This window comes from Pleurodeles waltl, chromosome 4_2, assembly GCF_031143425.1.
Source record: "Pleurodeles waltl isolate 20211129_DDA chromosome 4_2, aPleWal1.hap1.20221129, whole genome shotgun sequence".
NCBI classification, from domain to species: Eukaryota; Metazoa; Chordata; class Amphibia; order Caudata; family Salamandridae; genus Pleurodeles; species Pleurodeles waltl.
In genome coordinates, this window is record NC_090443.1 from 755091836 (window position 1) to 755110019 (window position 18184).

The window sequence follows — 18184 nt, forward strand, 5'->3', positions numbered from 1 at the left end:
CCATACAATGGTCAAATACACACACAATGTAAATGACAGACATCCTGTACAGTTCACCTTTGAAGGGCAATAGCTGAGGACCACACATATGACTCACATACATGTAGGAAACATGGATCATCGCAGCAGATGGCACACAATTAAAACACCATCACTCAACTAGGGAAAACAGGCCTCATACATCAGGCAGTTCACATGCTAATGCTTCAGGAACAGGAATGTAGGAATACACTCTTGCCAACAGTAATTCCAACTACTTACTATCATTGCAATGACTATCTGTCACTAGAGTTACACATAAGCAGAACATACATAGCACAAGTGCTACACCTACGACAAGCATCCAGCACATCACATCCCATCTACATGTCAGCCCTTTTCTAAAAACATTACACACACTTGCAGCTGCTTACACCCCACCTGTCTGAAGAGGTCCCTGGAATGCCGATTTGTGTACACTGAGATTCCCTCATCTACACACACACACTCACAAGAGTCATCCAGTGTGCCACACCCTTTACTATGCCTACCATTGTCATACTACCATCTCACTGCATGGAACACAGCTCATATACTACACTGGCTTGGAGTTTATAAGGCCTGGTATCACCTGTAGATTGAATCTTCTGTGAAAGGTACTGTAGGCTATTTATCAGCAAATCCCAACTGACAGGACTAGTGAGACACAGATGGAGGCCACACCAGTGATCCCCTCCATGCACACCACCCAAATGTACATGCCCCCTCCCTGCTGATGCCTCCTATTGCATACATTTTGGAATTTGAGCTATTACATCATTAAGCTTTGACACTAATGTTGCCGTAGAAAACTTTATCAGGGTTCATGTGTCACCTTCAAAACAACACAGGACATACACAGTGTGACATCACAACTGTCTACTGCTCCCTCTGACCAGTCCTAGTCAGAACACGTGATCATGTAATTACTGAAAGTACTTGCTCCTCATTGACCCAGCATCCTGTCAGCCTGACTGGCACCTGTCCGTGGGTCACTCTACAGATACCTGGGGTCCACCTATGGACCACACGTGCTGTCCAAAACCTCTTGTACCTCAGACACTAATTTGTCATTAGCCTAATCAATGTATACTCAAATACATAGTATTGCATCATCTGACTGTTATTTGTATCAGATTTGTGACAGTGCCCTTGAATAGCCAAATCTTGGCCCTTCCGTTGTCTGGCCCTCATTAATGCCTAAACTACAAAGTGTGACAGTGGACCAGGACCATAGTGTATGATGGTGTAAATGGCCTCCATCAAAACCAGCAACCTCAGATAATGTCCATGAAAAGGTAACACATATGAGGACCCTGACTGTTCAAACGCTGAGTAACATTTTTCAAATGATAAAGATGAGTTGTGTTGCGAATACCAGCCATTTACTTCTGCACAGAGGCTATGATGTTTCCTGACACATTACCATCCACAGAGGCCAACTGGAGTAGAAATGTTGCAATGACACATGCCGGATCCAGACACCTGAGACATTCTCTCACTCAGCACACCAAGGTTGCCCAGTTGAAAGTCACATTACACGTTTTCAGTGACAGGGTGGGACCATCCATGTGTAGGTGACCATGTCCTCAATGGCTTCTCTCAAATTTTGCTACAAACAATACCCAATTGAAACCAGATTAGCTGCCACTAACTCATGCTGAGACCTGGAAGTTACAGTGACAACAGACACCCTGACAGTTGACACTGGATCAATATTTGACCACACACATACACATGTACCATCCAATCAACAAATTATTTGCAAGCAGCCGATCACAGTAGTGTCCCAGTTGTAACCTAGCAGGAAGAATGAAACATGCCACTAAACCAGGTAATGCATAAAGGGCCACATACATCAACAACCTATTTGCCCTCAGGAAATGAGGAATGTTGAGATTTAGCCAAAAATATCAATGCAAAATAGTATGTCATATTTCTCCCAAGAATCAATAGGGCAAACGTCAAATGGGCAAATGGGATTACAGAATGGCAAACAGTGAATCATACCCTATTTGCTTCCATGAGCCTGCTGCTGCAGGTTTAGCATTACTGAATTTGGGAATCCCTTGGATAAATTTGCAAGTCTGGAAGAGCAAACCCTAGGGTGCTGGGGGCCTAAGTCCACCTCTACTGCCCCCCAAATAGACATTATATATGCACATGTGAATCACACACATGCATAAGGCGCATGTGTGCCCTACATGTCAAAAGCAAAACACATTGAAGATACATTAACTCGTAATTAGGACATGGTTACCCCCTTAAAAAGTGTTGGCGACAATTGCACTACCTATTTGGCCTTTATATAAGTTTGCTTACCGTGATAAATGTGGACACATTTTAGCTAAGGTATACATCCTGGTATACCATTCATATTTTGAAATTAGCCATCAGCAATTACCCACATATGTGTACAATTATGAGTAATATCCATGATGACCAATCATTACTATTGCACTGTGAATACCTTCTATACATCTTATAAGGGTCATTTGCCATAGCTAACCCCAAATGTGTATTACTTAGCACCGTTTGGTCATGACAAAATTCTTTTCACAATTTGACAAATGAAACACATATTTGTCATAATGCGTCATATTTCCCCGCATAAAGCTTGTGCGTCATAATTTTTGACGCATAGGAGTGCAGATAAGGCTGAGTCAAAAAAATATTTGAAAAATAGATATAATACTATCCAGTATTACATGGCCACCATTTTTTACATAATGCATCATATTTCCACGCATACAGCTTGTGCGTCATAATTTTTGACGCACAGGAGTGCAGATAATGCAGAGTCAAAATTAATTTTCATATTTAGATATCATAATTACCAGCGGCTTAATTTTCAACTCTAGAACTGTAAAATAAGCCTCAAACAAATATAATGGTCCAATGATGATTTTTTTTTTGACTCAGCATTATATGCACTCCTATGCGTCAAAAAATATGACGCACAATCTGTATGCGTGAAAAAATTACGCATAGCGGGGAAAAAACGGCGGCCATTTTATGCAGGATGTGATGTAATAGGATATCCTGTTTACAGAATCTATACAATGGGTGTACTTTCACTTTCACTTTGCAGTCTCAGATTATTCTAGACTGTGTGTCTGTGTGGAAAGTGTTGTCCTGTGTATTAGTGCTTTTGTGTCCTGTGTAGCTTCTCAATTGTGCTTTTGTCATCATTGTCTTGTTGTTGAATACTGTCCGAGTCTGTGTTGTACTATTTTGTCAAGTCCAGTGTGTCTTTTATTGTCTGTGGGAGTCTGTTGTGGGTAGTGTAATATAGGGGTTAGTTGGGCTCTTCTTCTTAAGTTTTCTTTGTTTTTCACTACTCTACCTTTCCCCATTTCCCCTTTTCCTTTTTCTCCAACTTTTTCACCTTTGTCAGTGCTGACATGTCTGGTAGGCCACTGCTTGCCAGGGTGGGTGAGGAGGAATTGGGGGGATTTAAATGGCTTGTTTGCCATTTCCTCTCACTCATGCTGGAGGCTGGGGATAGGGTGATACAAGGGTATCACACGGAGGCCCGTAAAGTCCGGTGGGGGAAGGTGCGCCATCACTTGGTCCGTGTCTATGGTAGCCTGAGGAATGAACATCAACTTAAGCACCGCTGGGCTGATCTGATATCCAGGGAGCAAGATCTGCTGGACCACCTGGGAATCAGGATTGGTGGCCATGTTGGTGAGTACACATCAATTACATGTGCACAATTTAAAGCTGTGTGGTGACATGTGATGATTGTTACCCAATCTGCCAGATAAGTAAATGACTGTGTGTAATGCTAGGGAAACCTACTGGGTAATTGATGCACAATGTGAAGGAAGACAAATGCTAGCAGTCAGGTAGCTCATGTTTTCTACACATACCGGTTGCCTGTAGCAGTATGTAATGTAGTGCTGCCTTTGTGTCAGACAAGCAACACGTTAATGACTCAATTAGAACTCTACAGGTCACAATAGCCAGTGAAAATTGGATGTTGAAACATCATACCTACATATGTAGAGGCCATAGCTAAACTGACATTTATAAACCCAATATGATGCTATAAATGAGTGCTGCCACGTCAATTGAAGTTAGCAATGTTGTCCACACATATGTCACATGTGTGTCTGGTTGGTGTGTGGAGAAAATGACCAGATAGGCTGTTTGAGTTTGAGAGGTCATGCAGTCCTCAAGTAACCAGCTTTTGGGTGTCTCCCTTGGATGCACATGATGAGATGAATGCACCCCTATATTGTTGGGGCATACTAATGGAGGTGCATCTTTGACACCACATGACTGTCCGGGCCACTGCATGTGTGTAGTAGGGTGTGTAACTGTAGCAGGACACTCATCCAAAGTAAATGTTGCTCAAGAATAATTCCATGCAGTATGAGCATGTGTGAAAGTGTTTCATTACGCATGTCATATTCTCACATTGTCTATGTAATTGCAATTGTTTGTCAGTGCATGGATTCTGAGTATATTCTACCTTCCATGCTTTACAGGTGGACCTGCACCGTACACTGTGGGAGCGGTGGCTCATTTTGCGGACCCCGACACCTACAGTATGTGTTGTATGTGTGCTATTTTTATTGTTTGCTGGTGATGCATGATGGACTACTGTGTGTTCAACAGAATTCAAGGTTTGATGCGCTGCCCATTCATTAGTATTGTTCCATTAGTGGGATTTCAAATATCACTTCAGTTTGAGTAGACCTATGCTTATCCATTTCTCAGATTTTGGGTCTGTAGGCCATTCCAGTAGGGCCCGCTATGGGGAATGGGGTGAGTCATGTGGAATACACTGGTTAATGTAAGAGTTGCTCTGGGACTTGTCTCGGACTGAGTCTGCATTTCAAACTGACATTCTCCCAGATAGCTTCTGCAGAAGGCTTGTCTGAAATATGCAGCTTCCCTAGTTAACGATGGACTGAGTACACTGTAGGTTGGATCTTCCGGGGGTATGTACTTCCACAAGTTGAACTAGAAGTGTGTGGGACTAGAGTGCAATGGCCTAGGTGTACATTCTACTCATGATCATGGGTGTTCTTGCTCTTCTGTGTGTGTGGTAAAATATGCCTCACTGGTAGTATGTGATGTTGGCCTAAGTCAGTACATTTTGACATGTGTGGACCTTGGATAGGACAAGGTTTAGCTGACTCCAATTTGTTGCTAGGCCTTCACTGGTGTTGTGTGTGTGGAGGCAAAAACTTGTTGAGCTTTCAAGACACTCCTGGGTGTGCATTGAATATGGGATTGTTGGTTGTTCTTCCCACCCCACCCTCAAAGACTGCCATGTGTTTGGGAATAGGGTACCTAGGACTGTAGAAACCAGTATGTTACACATACTTGTGACCATTTGCAACTTTGTTTTGAACCTAGTGTACACACTCGGTTATGGCACATGAGTTCTATACTAGCAAAAACAATTACAAATGGCAGATATTGAGGGTTGTGATTGTTATCACATAGACTGACATATGTAGTGAAGGCAGTAGGCGGAGGAGGTGCAGCCATAATGTCAGCTGCATTACCAATTATTTGGATGAGAAGTTTAGGCTGAAGTCACCCATCATGTAGAGACATGGATATGCTAGGTGTGAGATGCCCTTTTGTATGCAGGCTTCCCATGTAATTCCTCTGAGACTTACAATGATCTATGTGGTGAAATTAGCTGTTACAACAACAGTAAAAGTAATGTCCAATTGAGCCATTGTGCTATTCCACCCAATGCATTTCCTATGGTAAATAGTTGCCCTTTCTCTTCACAGCTGCAAACATGAGTGCCGCACAGAGGCATGATTTTGAAAGGCGGGCAATGAGATACCGGCACATCCTGCAGGTGCAGTCGGGGTTCCGACGGATGGCCCGAAAATACCAGGCGGATCGGGTCTCCGGAGCATGGTGGGCCTCACCACAGGGTGGCCGACGTTGCCCACTACAGCCACCACCACCAGTTCTCCCCAAGTGGCCCCAGCAACGGCGGGGACAGTTGTCCCTTCAGAGCTGCAGGACAGTCCAGTGGGCTACCAACAACTCCCACACCGAGCACCTCTGCCAGCACACAGACAGCAGCAGCACCTCCTATTGACCCTGCGGCATTCCAGGCTTTAGAGATGAAAATGGACACGTTCATTCGTAAGGTGGACAAGCTGAGCCAGGATGTGGCGTACATTAAGGGTTAGGTCCATCAGGCGGACCCTACTGAGGGCCAACCTCTAGGACTTATTTGATTCATTTAAATTTATCCCTCCCCTCTCTCCTCTTTCCTTTTTATCATGATAGGTGGGTTTTGGGGATTAGTGTTAGGTTAGTATAGGTTGTTAGTTTAGTTAGTGTTAGGGAGGAGGGTGGGGGGTCCTTATTCTTTCTATATTTCATTTTTGAGTGTGTGGGTGGGTGTCAATGTTGAGATTCCTGTCTGTTTAGATAAAAAATAGAAAAAATATTAAAAAAAATAACAAGAAAATAACAAAAAAATATATGATTGTTTAGGATAGTATAGTATGGCCCTCATTCTGACCTTGGCGGGCGGCGGAGGCCGCCCGCCAAAGTCCCGCCGTCAGGTTACCGTTCCGCGGTCGAAAGACCGCGGCGGTAATTCTGACTTTCCCGCTGGGCTGGCGGGTGGTCGCCTTCAGACCGCCAGCCAGCCCAGCGGGAAAGAGGCTTCCACGATGAAGCCGGCTCGGAATCGAGCCGGCGGAGTGGAAGCTGTGCGACGTTGCACCCGTCGCGTATTTCACTGTCTGCACAGCAGACAGTGAAATACATGTAGGGGCCCTCTTACGGGGGCCCCTGCAATGCCCATGCCAGTGGCATGGGCACTGCAGGGGCCCCCAGGGGCCCCGCGACCCCCCCTACCGCCATCCGGATCTCAGCGGTCCGACCGCCGGGATCTGGATGGCGGTAGGGGGGGTCGGAATCCCCGCGGCGGTGCAGCAAGCTGCGCCGCCGCGGAGGATTCAATGGGGCCGCGGTACACTGGCGGGACCCCGCCAGTGGTGCCGGTCCGACCGCGGCTTTACCGCCGCGGTCGGAATCCCCATTGGAGCACCGCCGGCCTGTCGGCGGTGCTCCCGCGGTCCTCCGCCCTGGCGGTCAAAGACCGCCAGGGTCAGAATGACCACCTATGTGTGTAGGTTAGTATGTGTTGTCCTGCATGTGTCCTGTCTCATAATGGTGGATGGGGGGTTGATGTTTAGATCGATTCGTTATATGTGTAGAGTACGTTTAGATTAGGTTAGTTAGGGACAGTTGTGGGTTAGGAGTAGTCAGGTTAGTGTAGGTTAGTGTAGGTATGACTTTTCCCTTAGTTGCCTCTGGTGTGAATACATATGAATAAATATATAGTTAACCCTTTGCATTATGTGTTAACTGCTACTTGATCATGGTCTTGACATCAGTGTAGGTGATTGTTTTTCTATGACATTTGTGTCCTATGCTACACACCGAAGAAAATAGAGGTTTTAAATGGCAGCTACCCCTGTGCTAACTTGGTAAGTATCCACCATTTGATAGAACCACTATTAGTAGTTTACATGGATCACCAAGGAATTGTGTTGATGAGTATGTATTCTACATCACAAAGTGTGCTTCCAGAATTGGTATTGTGGGTAATTTATTAGGTCGGACTGCAGTGTGATGTTCAGGGACATCTTTGTAGATGAGGTGTTGTTGACAGTCTTTTCTTGTTGTCTTCATTGCTGACATAGATCATGTGTGCAAAAATTCAGCATGACTTCCCTTCATGGAAGTATACTCTGAAAGGGTGATTGATGCTGTGTTTAGTTGTGTTTGCTTAGATTTTACTGCACAATTTCATGTTTTAGTATTGCATGGTGCCTACATTTATCAGCCACCATTAGTTGACTTTGATTGCTATAGATGGAGCATTATTCTGTCCAACACAGCATGATTGTGTGTGGTTTGTCCCTTCATCAGTTATTCTCCTCAGGATGGTCAGGCTATGATGCAATCCTGGACACTGCACAGATGTATCAGACTACATGATGTCAGGACAGTTGTATTGACAAGCTGCATGGTTGTCACACAGGCACTTTAGAGTTATCTACTGCACAGTTGATGTGTCAAATAACACAGAGACATATTAGGTGTGCAAGTGCAATTTATTGATAGGTGCTGTTGTGCAAATTCTACATTGTCCATGTTTGCTGAGTCCGTTCTGGTGCATTCTTACATGGTGATCCTACAGAAGGGGTGTGGACGGTGCTCCTGACATGCTGGGGTGATGTAACAGACAGTGCAGAGGGACAGGATTTGCCGATTAGTAGGAGAGAGACATTCACTGGCAATGCTGACAAGTCATACAGTAGTTAGCAGAACAGTCATTGAGTATAGTTGTAGTGAGACTGGCATTTGACAAAACGTAGGACCTTGGTCAAAGTAGGCCATGGTGCAGGGACTAGTGCTTCCGGGTACTCTTCCGTGTGAATGTGATGTGTTCCATGTCTTCTTCTTCTGATGTGTGTGTTGCCTGCTTTGTCCTTGTTTTTGTTGGTTGTGAAGGGGCAACACACACCTCAGTGTTAGAAGACGTGGAGTCAGACATCCCGGTGGCTGCTCCCTGTGAAGTTCTTAAGGGCAGTACTGTAGCAAGGAGGGCCTGCTGGTTTTTGAGAATAGCAGCTACATGACGATGGTAGGCAGCCAGGTCGGCCCTGAGGGAGTCATGATTGCATTCGTGCATGCAGTGGAAAGTTTGTGGTGCGAGGTGTTGTGGCAACTCCCTTACTGCAGTGGTGAATTCCTTTATAGTTTCTTGTTGTCCATGCAGTATGGATGTTAGGGCTTGCATAGCTGCTGCCTGATCTGCAGATGACATCATGCATGAGCGCACCCCCTCAAGGCTGGCTGCCATAGTTTGCATCCCCACCCGCACCTCCTTGGCCAGCTCCCGCTGTACTCCAACTACAGTTCTTTCAAAGCTGGTGCCAGTGTCGTCAGAGTCCTCAGCTGTGTAGGAGCTGGCAGGTCTTGCAATTGGGGTGGTGGGTGGTTCTTCTGTGATGGCTGCTTGTTCTGTGCTCCTCCTTGTGACTGAAGGTGGGGTCTGGAGGGTTTCAAGGACCTTTTGGATGGTCTCCTTGGGAATGTTTATGGGCTCGTCATCCATGTCATCAGGGAAATCAGGGACAGGCATATCGGCAGGAGATCCATGTTCCTCTGCAATGAAACAGGGTACAATTAGTGTATCTGTGTTGTGACAATTTTGCCGTAACATGCCAGCCTTTTGATGACTTCACTTTGTGATCTTGTTTGGTATTGGTATCTGCTGTCCTTCATATGGGCATTGTTATAGGCCTATGGCCCACCTGTGTGTCACATGTATGATATAGAGTTATCAGACTTGTCTGCCTAATCGCCTCTAGGTGTTGCTTTGTTCCAAATAGGGAATAGCCATCTTTTTGTCCTACTTGACCCTCTGTGTATATCTATTCTTATGGTGAGACCTTTCACTGGCTGTGGGTGTTCTGATTGCCCTGGCAGCACACTTGCCTCTCAGGACCTGCCCCAATCCCTGATTGTTCACATTGACTTAATTGTAAATGACATGTGGCATATCCTATGCATGGCAATGTTATGATGTGATATGGATGTAGACATTGTTCATGTGTCCAGCTGATGTTGGGTAATGTGTGTTACATTGGATTGCCCTGTTTATCGTATCAATCTGGGATCCATTTTGGCTCTCCTCTGCTGAAAGGGCAGTGTTCGTGGGTAATTTTGACGCTATTGTGTAAAAAAAACGGCGCATTCCGGGTTGCGCTGTCGTAAATCGACCCACAGTCATTTACGTCGCGTTAACGTCGTTTTCCTTTACGACTTGACGCCGTGATGTGCGTCAAAAAAATGACTCCCACCTGGTGGTTGCGCCGCTGTGCGTCAAAGTATAAATTTGACACCCGCACAGCGCATCGAAATGGCGTTAGCCAGCCGTAAAAATTTTGACGCAAAACTGCGCCGGCGCAGCTTTGCGTCAAAAAGTATAAATATGGCCCTCTGTGTTTAATGGTGTTACCTTTAGAATCTCTGAACCCATTCAACCTCCAGTAATGTAAATATTAATTGAAAGACTGAACACAGTAATAGGAATCACAAACCAGCAATGTAAGAATAGCCGGATCCGCATGTTCCAAAGCAAACAACAGTGCTTTCAACTCAGCCAACTGTGCCGTACAATCTCCCAAGGTCTGTGTATAAGTATGTTGGGGGCAGAACTCTTCCCCCTCCATATAGCCGCTCACCACTGCACATGCAGCAGAATACTGTTGTTTAGTCCCAACCGCTGGTTGCGCAGAGCCATCGGTATACATGACCACCTGATATTGGTCAATAGGCAATGTGCCAGCGGGAACCAGGTACTCCATTTCATATTGAAGAAATTCCTGAGTCTGCAGTTTGGGGTCAAATACGTAATCTACATCAGTGGCTGTCAAAGACGTTGCCCATTGTATCCAACGCAGGTGTAAAGCTTTCGAATTAGGAACACTCGCTTTCGTAACAGCCTCTAAGGCTGGAATCGGGGAAACGACAATGATGCGTTGGCCCTGGGCAAGAGGTCGTTCTTTAATCACAGCCATCTGTACAGCAGTGAGAATTTTCTCCGTTTGTGCAAAACGTTGTTCTGCAGCTGAATACAAGTGGGACTTGTATGCTATCGGGACTGTCTCACCCTCATTAAAGGTGACATATGTAAACCCAACGGCACCAGGTATTACCCTGATGACCAGATGCGTTTTATTGTCCCGAGTGTGTAAATGTTTTCCCGCTAAGAGATCAGTTTGCAAATCTCGAAGAATATGTGTATGCTCATTCGTCCAAAATCTACTCGAAAAATTCAGGTGAATCAACTCGTATAATGGTTTTATACGTGTAGCGTAATCAGGAATGTAAGTTCTGCCAAAATTTAGAAACCCCAACAACGACTGGAGTTTCCGAATCGTATTAGGAGGTTGCAACTGAGCAAATTTCTCCAAAAAGTGTGGCGCTAAGCTCTTGCCCTCATTCGACAACTCATATCCCAGGAAAATGACGCTGAGGAAGGCAATTTTTGATTTTTTAAAATTAAATTTGTAGCCAATTTCGGCAAATCCCACAACAACGCGGGCTACCCACCTTAAATGTTGTAGTAACTCATCATCTGTCAGATATATATCATCAACATATGACAAAGCTTCAGGGTCCAACTCGTGCAGAATTTCAGTCACACGAGCCGAAAACAGTCCTGGGCTATTCTTATACCCCTGAGGTAAACAACAAAAAAAATTCTGAGAGCCAAACGCATTAAAGCTCGTATAGTCCCTACTTTTGGGCGCTATATTTTGGCAGAAGAATCCATTCGAGATATCTAATGTTGTTTTGCATTTCTTACGCATAATATTATTCACGAGCGCTGCGCTGTGTGAATTTTGTATTGCATATGTGCGTGTATGTCCATTTAAATGTCTGTAATCCACCACTATCCTATAAGAATGGTCCGGTTTAGCTATTGGAAATAAGGGATTATTCATCGGTGAAACACAGGGTTCAATTACTCCCTGGTACTCCAATTGTGTAAGTATTTTCCTTACCGATGCCCTCGCTTCAAATTTGATAGGATATTGCGGTTGCAGCTGAGGTTCGCCCTTTATCAGAATTACATGATAAGGTGAATCCCTATCCCACCCCACATTATTTCTATATAAGGCGGGATCCTGTGCCAGAGCCCATGTTTTACTATAGGACTCTGATAGTTCTCCCGGAACAAGTGGTGAGAAAGAAGGTGTAATAACCTCCTCCCCAACTGGACAGTCGCGAACAAAGTCTGGGGGCCAATCCTGTTCGGCCAGCAGAATGTCATACAATTTGACCACACGGTCCCAAAAGATGGCGTTTATAGTGCGCTCAATGTTCCCTTCCAATTGTAAAGTTACTGTATAAACTCTATCGGGATCAGAGACACGCATATCTGCTGTTTCGACTTGTATGAAGTCATCAGTTGCTTTCACCTCCAGATGCTCTAGAAGGTTCCGGCGATCTATTGTGACCTCTGCCGCGCTGTCTAACAGTGCTAATGCCCATGTCTTGTTCTTCAAGAGAACTCTCTTCTTGAGTGGCATGTCTAACTGAGACTGCTTCCACTTTCTTTTTTTTAAATTGCTGCTTCTGTTGGATCGGTTTCTCTTCTTTCTTGACAGAAACCTCCGTTGAGCGTTGTGATTCCTGTCTTGGTTTCACGTACTCCTGTCTCCGCTCTGACCGCCCACCTCTCTCACTTCTCTTTTCCGATGAGTCCTGAAAGGAACGAGATTGGCGTGTATCAGTATTTTGATATCTATCAGGCGTCTTCAAATTATCCCTGTTCCTGAGATTATACCTATTCTGTGGAGTCTCCAGTTGCGGAGATTGTCCCCTGTTTTTATTAGGTGTTTGTTGTTTTTTCTCCCAGCTCTTTTTAGTACCCTCAGGTTGCTGTTGTTTAGTAGTATCCTTACTACTCATATCCTGTAACTGTGTTTTTTGCGGTCTAGCCCCTAGGCTATCACGACCGATACTCGAATATGTTTCTGCTATTATTCTCGGCAGCTCCCGCTCCTGGTTAAGTTGCGGGACGTCACAAAGACGCATTCGCACCGCTAGTGCCACTGCCTCCCCTTTGAGATTACTCAAAATAATAGAAGAAACTGCTGCAAAATTACCCATCAGCTGAATCCCTAAATCTAAGGCCGGGGCAGCCTCATATTCATCCTGAATTTGTTTTAGCACCTCCGGTAGATTAGCCAATGTCGTTGTACCGTGTGCTGTAGTGTAGAGCACGGCAAACACCGTGCCCCATGTATTACAATGGTCCACAGTAGGAACCATACCAAATGGCAAACATATCGTCAATATTCTATGTTTATCCTGAGGTCCCGTATGGGGAAATACTGCTTCCAGCGTATTCATTTTTTGCACCAGCCAAAATGGAGTCTCCTCTCGTTTAGCCGGTACTTTGCCCATAACCGAGTGCACAGTGGCCGTATTAATACCCGGAACCACTGCATGTGGTTGCGCCGGAGCAGCACGCGCTGTGTTTGTATTTAGTGTCTGCATTGCAAATTTAACTAATCGTCTATATGTAGCCGTTAAGTCTGTATATAAACGACGAACTCCAGCCACTGCCAATTGAGCAACCGCAGGATATGGTGTATAGATAGCCAATAAAGGCCAGGTAGGACCATCATTACTCAGTGGACCTAACCTAACCTGTGCTATGGTGTGTGGGAGGGCGCCATCAAGCCAATTATGGTGTTCTTGATAAGATAAAGGTATCTCTAAGTAAGCATATGCCCTGTATTGTCCAGGGGCATTCGCAACAGTGTAATCAAGTGTGTGAAGCCCCATCAACTGCCGGAAATACGACCCAAAAATAAAAAAGCTCTGTTCTATAAGCTGCATGGGCATCCACCACAAACGTGACCGGACCCCCCTGGATCGTGAAGCGGTTGGCGCATATTAAGCGCTATATTCACTACATTAGGATTTGCCATTGTGAAAAACAGCACCAGGTCAGAGAAGGCACACCAATATCGGGGTTTTCCTTTCAGAGTTCAAGCTTGAACAACCGACCACTAAGTAATAGGATGTACCTATCCCGTGGTGGCGGAATCCTCAGCCCCACGGACGTCTCCGTTAACGGAACCGAGTAGTCAATATATATATGAAACCGAGAGAGTCAGCCGGACCCGAAAATTAGAGCCAGACCAATCGTTGGCGGCGCCATGTCGCGTGGGCTCTCATTATCCTAAATGAGACTACTGGATTTCTAGGTAGCGGGATCGTTCACGGTGTGGGGGCCTGAGTCTGACCCACTTGGAAGGACCTCAGTCACCCTCAATCCGGTTTTGCTCCGGCTAACTAGCAGTGCCTCATTCCTCCCAAGGGGAAGAGATGATTGGGCAGCCGAGTGCATGACATCTTTGGAACTTCTCAGGGAAGTTGTGGTCACTCAGATCCAAACCAGCTCTCTCATTTACAGTATGATCTCATATACAAATGACAAGGGCAGTTGAAGTTTTATATACTGTTTTAATAAAACGACTGCATTTTAGATATTAAGGCATGAGCCGCAATAACCAGAACCATACAACACAGTAGGACTGAAATAGTCACGAGGAGAGTGAAACATAAGAATAACGCTATCATGGTGTTAACAATTTCTACTCTCTCTCAGCAAGTTCTATTTCGAGCACAGCATGTTAAACTTTTAATTTGCCTTTCAGATTCCCGGGGAAATCATCAACCCTCATACCTGAGCAAAGGCCTGTGATCTGGTTCAGCATCTGCAACGAGGCAGTCAACGTCTAGTTGTGGTTCCCTGGTCGGAATCTCCCTCTTGCGTGTATTGGGACAAGGAAGTGTTTTTATAACTAACATGTCAGTGTGATCACAAAATGTCCCTACGCAAGAATGCCAAAGACTAAACTCCTACCACGTCTATCGGCAATGTAACAGACTGTATCCTTGACTGAAGCACAGAGTGAACAAGAATGTGTTATTGAGAACTCCAGTGCTGAAGTAGGCTAAACAGTGTGATATGAAAAATAAAACAAGACCGTAGAACTGGTTATTTGAAAAATAACAGTATGAAGCTGAATAAAAGGCATTTAGAGCAAAGTGCACAGAGGCTCTAAGCTGCGAGCAAAGGAATAAAATACTTCCAGGGCAAAGTGCACAAAGGCCTAAAGCCTGAAGCTAACGCGCAAAGGATACATAAAACTGACCACACTACAACTCTGGTTATCCCAACCTCTCATGGCTACTGACCCCTGTGAGGAATCCCAGGACAAGGGCAGAGGAACGTTACACTGAGGCACATGGGCGAACAAGAAGGATTATAGAGAGGACCTTTGGCCTCCTGAAGGCCAGGTTTTGTTGCCTTCATCTAACAGGTGGGTTCCTGTACTACTCATCCACGAAGGTCTGCCAGATAATCGTGGCATGCTGCATGTTGCACAACCTTTCCTTGAGACACCATGTGCCTTTTCTGCAGGAGGATAAGGCTGGAGATGGCCGTGTGGCAGCAGGGGACCCTTTGGACAGTGAAGACGAGGAGGCAGAGGATGAGGATGAGGAAAACAGAAGTGCAATAATTTGTCAATACTTCAAATGACAGACAGGTAAGACAATGTAACTTCACATTTAATTGACAGTTTTGTGCATGACATTGTCACTGGCAGGCTGATTTCCCCACTTCTTTGGCCACTCACTGTAGTCTTTGGCATCTCTATTTGCAGATAATTGTGTCCCACTATCACTCCTGGTGTGTTGACAGCAGCCAACTAGAGGTCATTCCTATGTATACATTTCTGTACAGTTGATTTTCAATGTTTCAACCTTGTTAAATGAATGCATACTTAAATCATTTGACATACTCCTACTTGTATATTTTCAAAGGGTATTTATTTCAGTGCTAAGAGGTAGAGGGGGATATGCAATGGGCTTGGGGGATGATGGAGGAAAGTCCAGGTTGGAGTCCTGTCTACATCTATCACAGGTGCATTGTCCAAGGGGGCATAGGAAGGGGAGCAATGGCAGTTCAATGTGGGCAGTGTGACAGAGTGGGACACAAGGGTGACAATCAGGAGAGTCTTATTTCCTGGCAGGGGTCTTGGCAATAGTCTCTGGCTTCTGCCTGGATCGCAGGGAATGTTTGTGGGGTGGTTCACCTTCTGCAGGGGGAGGGATGCTGGTGGCCTGTTGGTCTTGTGGTGGGGCCTCCTGTCCACTAGCGGCAGCAGAGGTGAAGGGCTGTTCATCTGTTTGGCTAGAGGCAGAGGCCCGGTGGGGTGCCACTCCTCACTCAGTGTTGGCCATATCTACCAGCACCCCTGCAATGGAGACCAGGGTGGTGTTGATGTCCTTCAAGTCCTCTCTGATCCCCAGATACTGTCCCCCCTGCGGCCGCATATTCTCCACCAAATTGTCCAGTATCTGGCCCATCATCTCCTGGGAATGGTGGACTGCTCCCAGAATCACGGTGAGTGCCTCCTAGAGATGTTGGTTCCCCGGGCCTGTCCTCCCCCTGTCGCACAGCAGTCCTCCCAGCTTCCCTTTTGTCCTGTGCCTCTGTTCCCTGGACCGCATGCCCACTGCTACTGACCCCAGGTCCCCGATCGTTCTGTGTTTGTGGGGTGGCCTGGGGTCCCTGTAGTGGTGGACACACTGCTGATTGACGTGTCCTGGCAACAGAGGTATGGGCCCGCTGGGTGTGTGCTGTGCTGGTATTTCTTGAGGGGGGAGACATCTGCGGTGGTGTAAGAATGTGCCTGGGTAACTGACTGTCCAGAGATCCTTGATGGGCAGGTTGGTCATCCAGATCAAGGCGAGCAGAGCTGCTGTTATCACTGTGGGCCTCTTCTGTGTGGGGACTGGGTGTTGCTGGCACCTCTTTTTGGGTGACATTGGCTAGGTTCCTGTAGGGATGTAAGTGCAGTGTTATTGCTTCTGCATGTGACATCATGTGCATGGGTGTGTTGACCTCTATGGTTGTTGTTGCCCTGGCAGATTTGCCTTTGAGTGAGTAGCTATTTGGTGGGCAAGTGATTCTCTCCAGTGTGCATGCAGTGGTGATAGGTGTCCATGCAGGTCTGTGAGGGGTGTCCATGCATTAGTGTTACATGCAGGGCTTGGTATTGGGATGAGCGGGTTGTGATGATAGGGTATGTGGGAGGTGGTGAAGTGATGGGAGTGAGGATGAGGGTGGGGGATTGTGATGACATGCAGGTGGGTTGGTGATAGTAATAGAGATTTGACTTACCAGAGTTTAGTCCTCCTCCTACTCCTTCCAGGCCCTCAGGATGCATGATTGCCAAAACTTGCTCCTCCTATGTTGTTAGTTGTTGAGGAAGAGGTGGGGGTCCACCCCCTGTCCACTGTACAGCTAGTTGGTGTCTTGCTGCTTTGGAACGTACCTTCCCCCGGAGGTCATTCCACCTCTTCCTGATGTCATCCCTTGTTCTGGAGTGCTGTCCCACGGTGTTGACCCTGTCCACGATTCTCTGCCATAGCTCCATCTTCCTAGCAATGGATGTCTGCTACACCTGTGATCCAAATAGCTGTGGCTCTACCCCGGATGATTTCCTCCACCATCACCCTCAGCTCCTCCTCAGAGAATCTGGGGTGTTGTGGTGCCATGGGTGTAATGTGAGTGGTGTGGGTGAGGGTGTGTGGGGTAATGTGTTGGGGTGTGTGATGTAAGGTGTGTGGATGGTGTATAGGTGATGTTGTTATGTGGCTCTGGTTGTGTGTGCTCTTGCTGTCTCTCTCTGGTGGCAATTCTTTCTAGTTGTTAAGGGTTGTGGGTAGTGTGGATGTGTGTTTTCTAGTGGTGTGAGTGTGGTGTGTGTATGGTTGTCAGGTATGTGTAGTTTGAATTGACCAATGTAATGTTGTCTGTTTGTGTGTGGTTATTTTGAGCGTGGCGGTATGTACCAACAATGGTTTACCGCCATTGAATGTCCGCTGCGGTGATTCGTGGGTCATAATGCTCTGGGCGCAGTTCTGTTGGCCTAACGGTGTGGGTTTTGCTACCGCCAGTTTATTGATGACCTTTGGGCTGGTGGACTTGTGTGTGTGGCTGTATTGTGACAGATTGGTATGTGTGTGTCATAATATGGTTGGTGGTTATCCGCCGTGGTGGCATTATGTTGACGGCAGTCGGCATGGTGGTAAGCGGGTTTTACCACCAATGTCATAATGAGGGCCAAAGTCAGCAACAAAACACAATACTCAAGACAAGACACATTTGCATTAATTTACCAGCACCACAATGTCAAACATATATCAACCTTCAACTATAATAAAGAAAAATCGACTGAAAAAAAATGATGACTTTGTCAAAAATACATTAGCCCACTCCTAGCGCATGCTATCCTTTGACCAGAGGAAGCTTTGTACTGTACACGGACTAAGTGGGCCTGATAGTCAATATCAGGTTTGGGACAAAGATAACAACAATTTATGTGGAGAAAAGGGATAACTCGAAAACCATAGGCCCTTCTTGGTCAAACACAAACTACACTTACTTTTCCAGACACAAATCTTTTTTCCTAACATCCCAACCACACCCACTGCATGCACCCGCTGCACGGTTGCATCAGCATGCAATTTAAATTCTATTCACCAAAGGGAG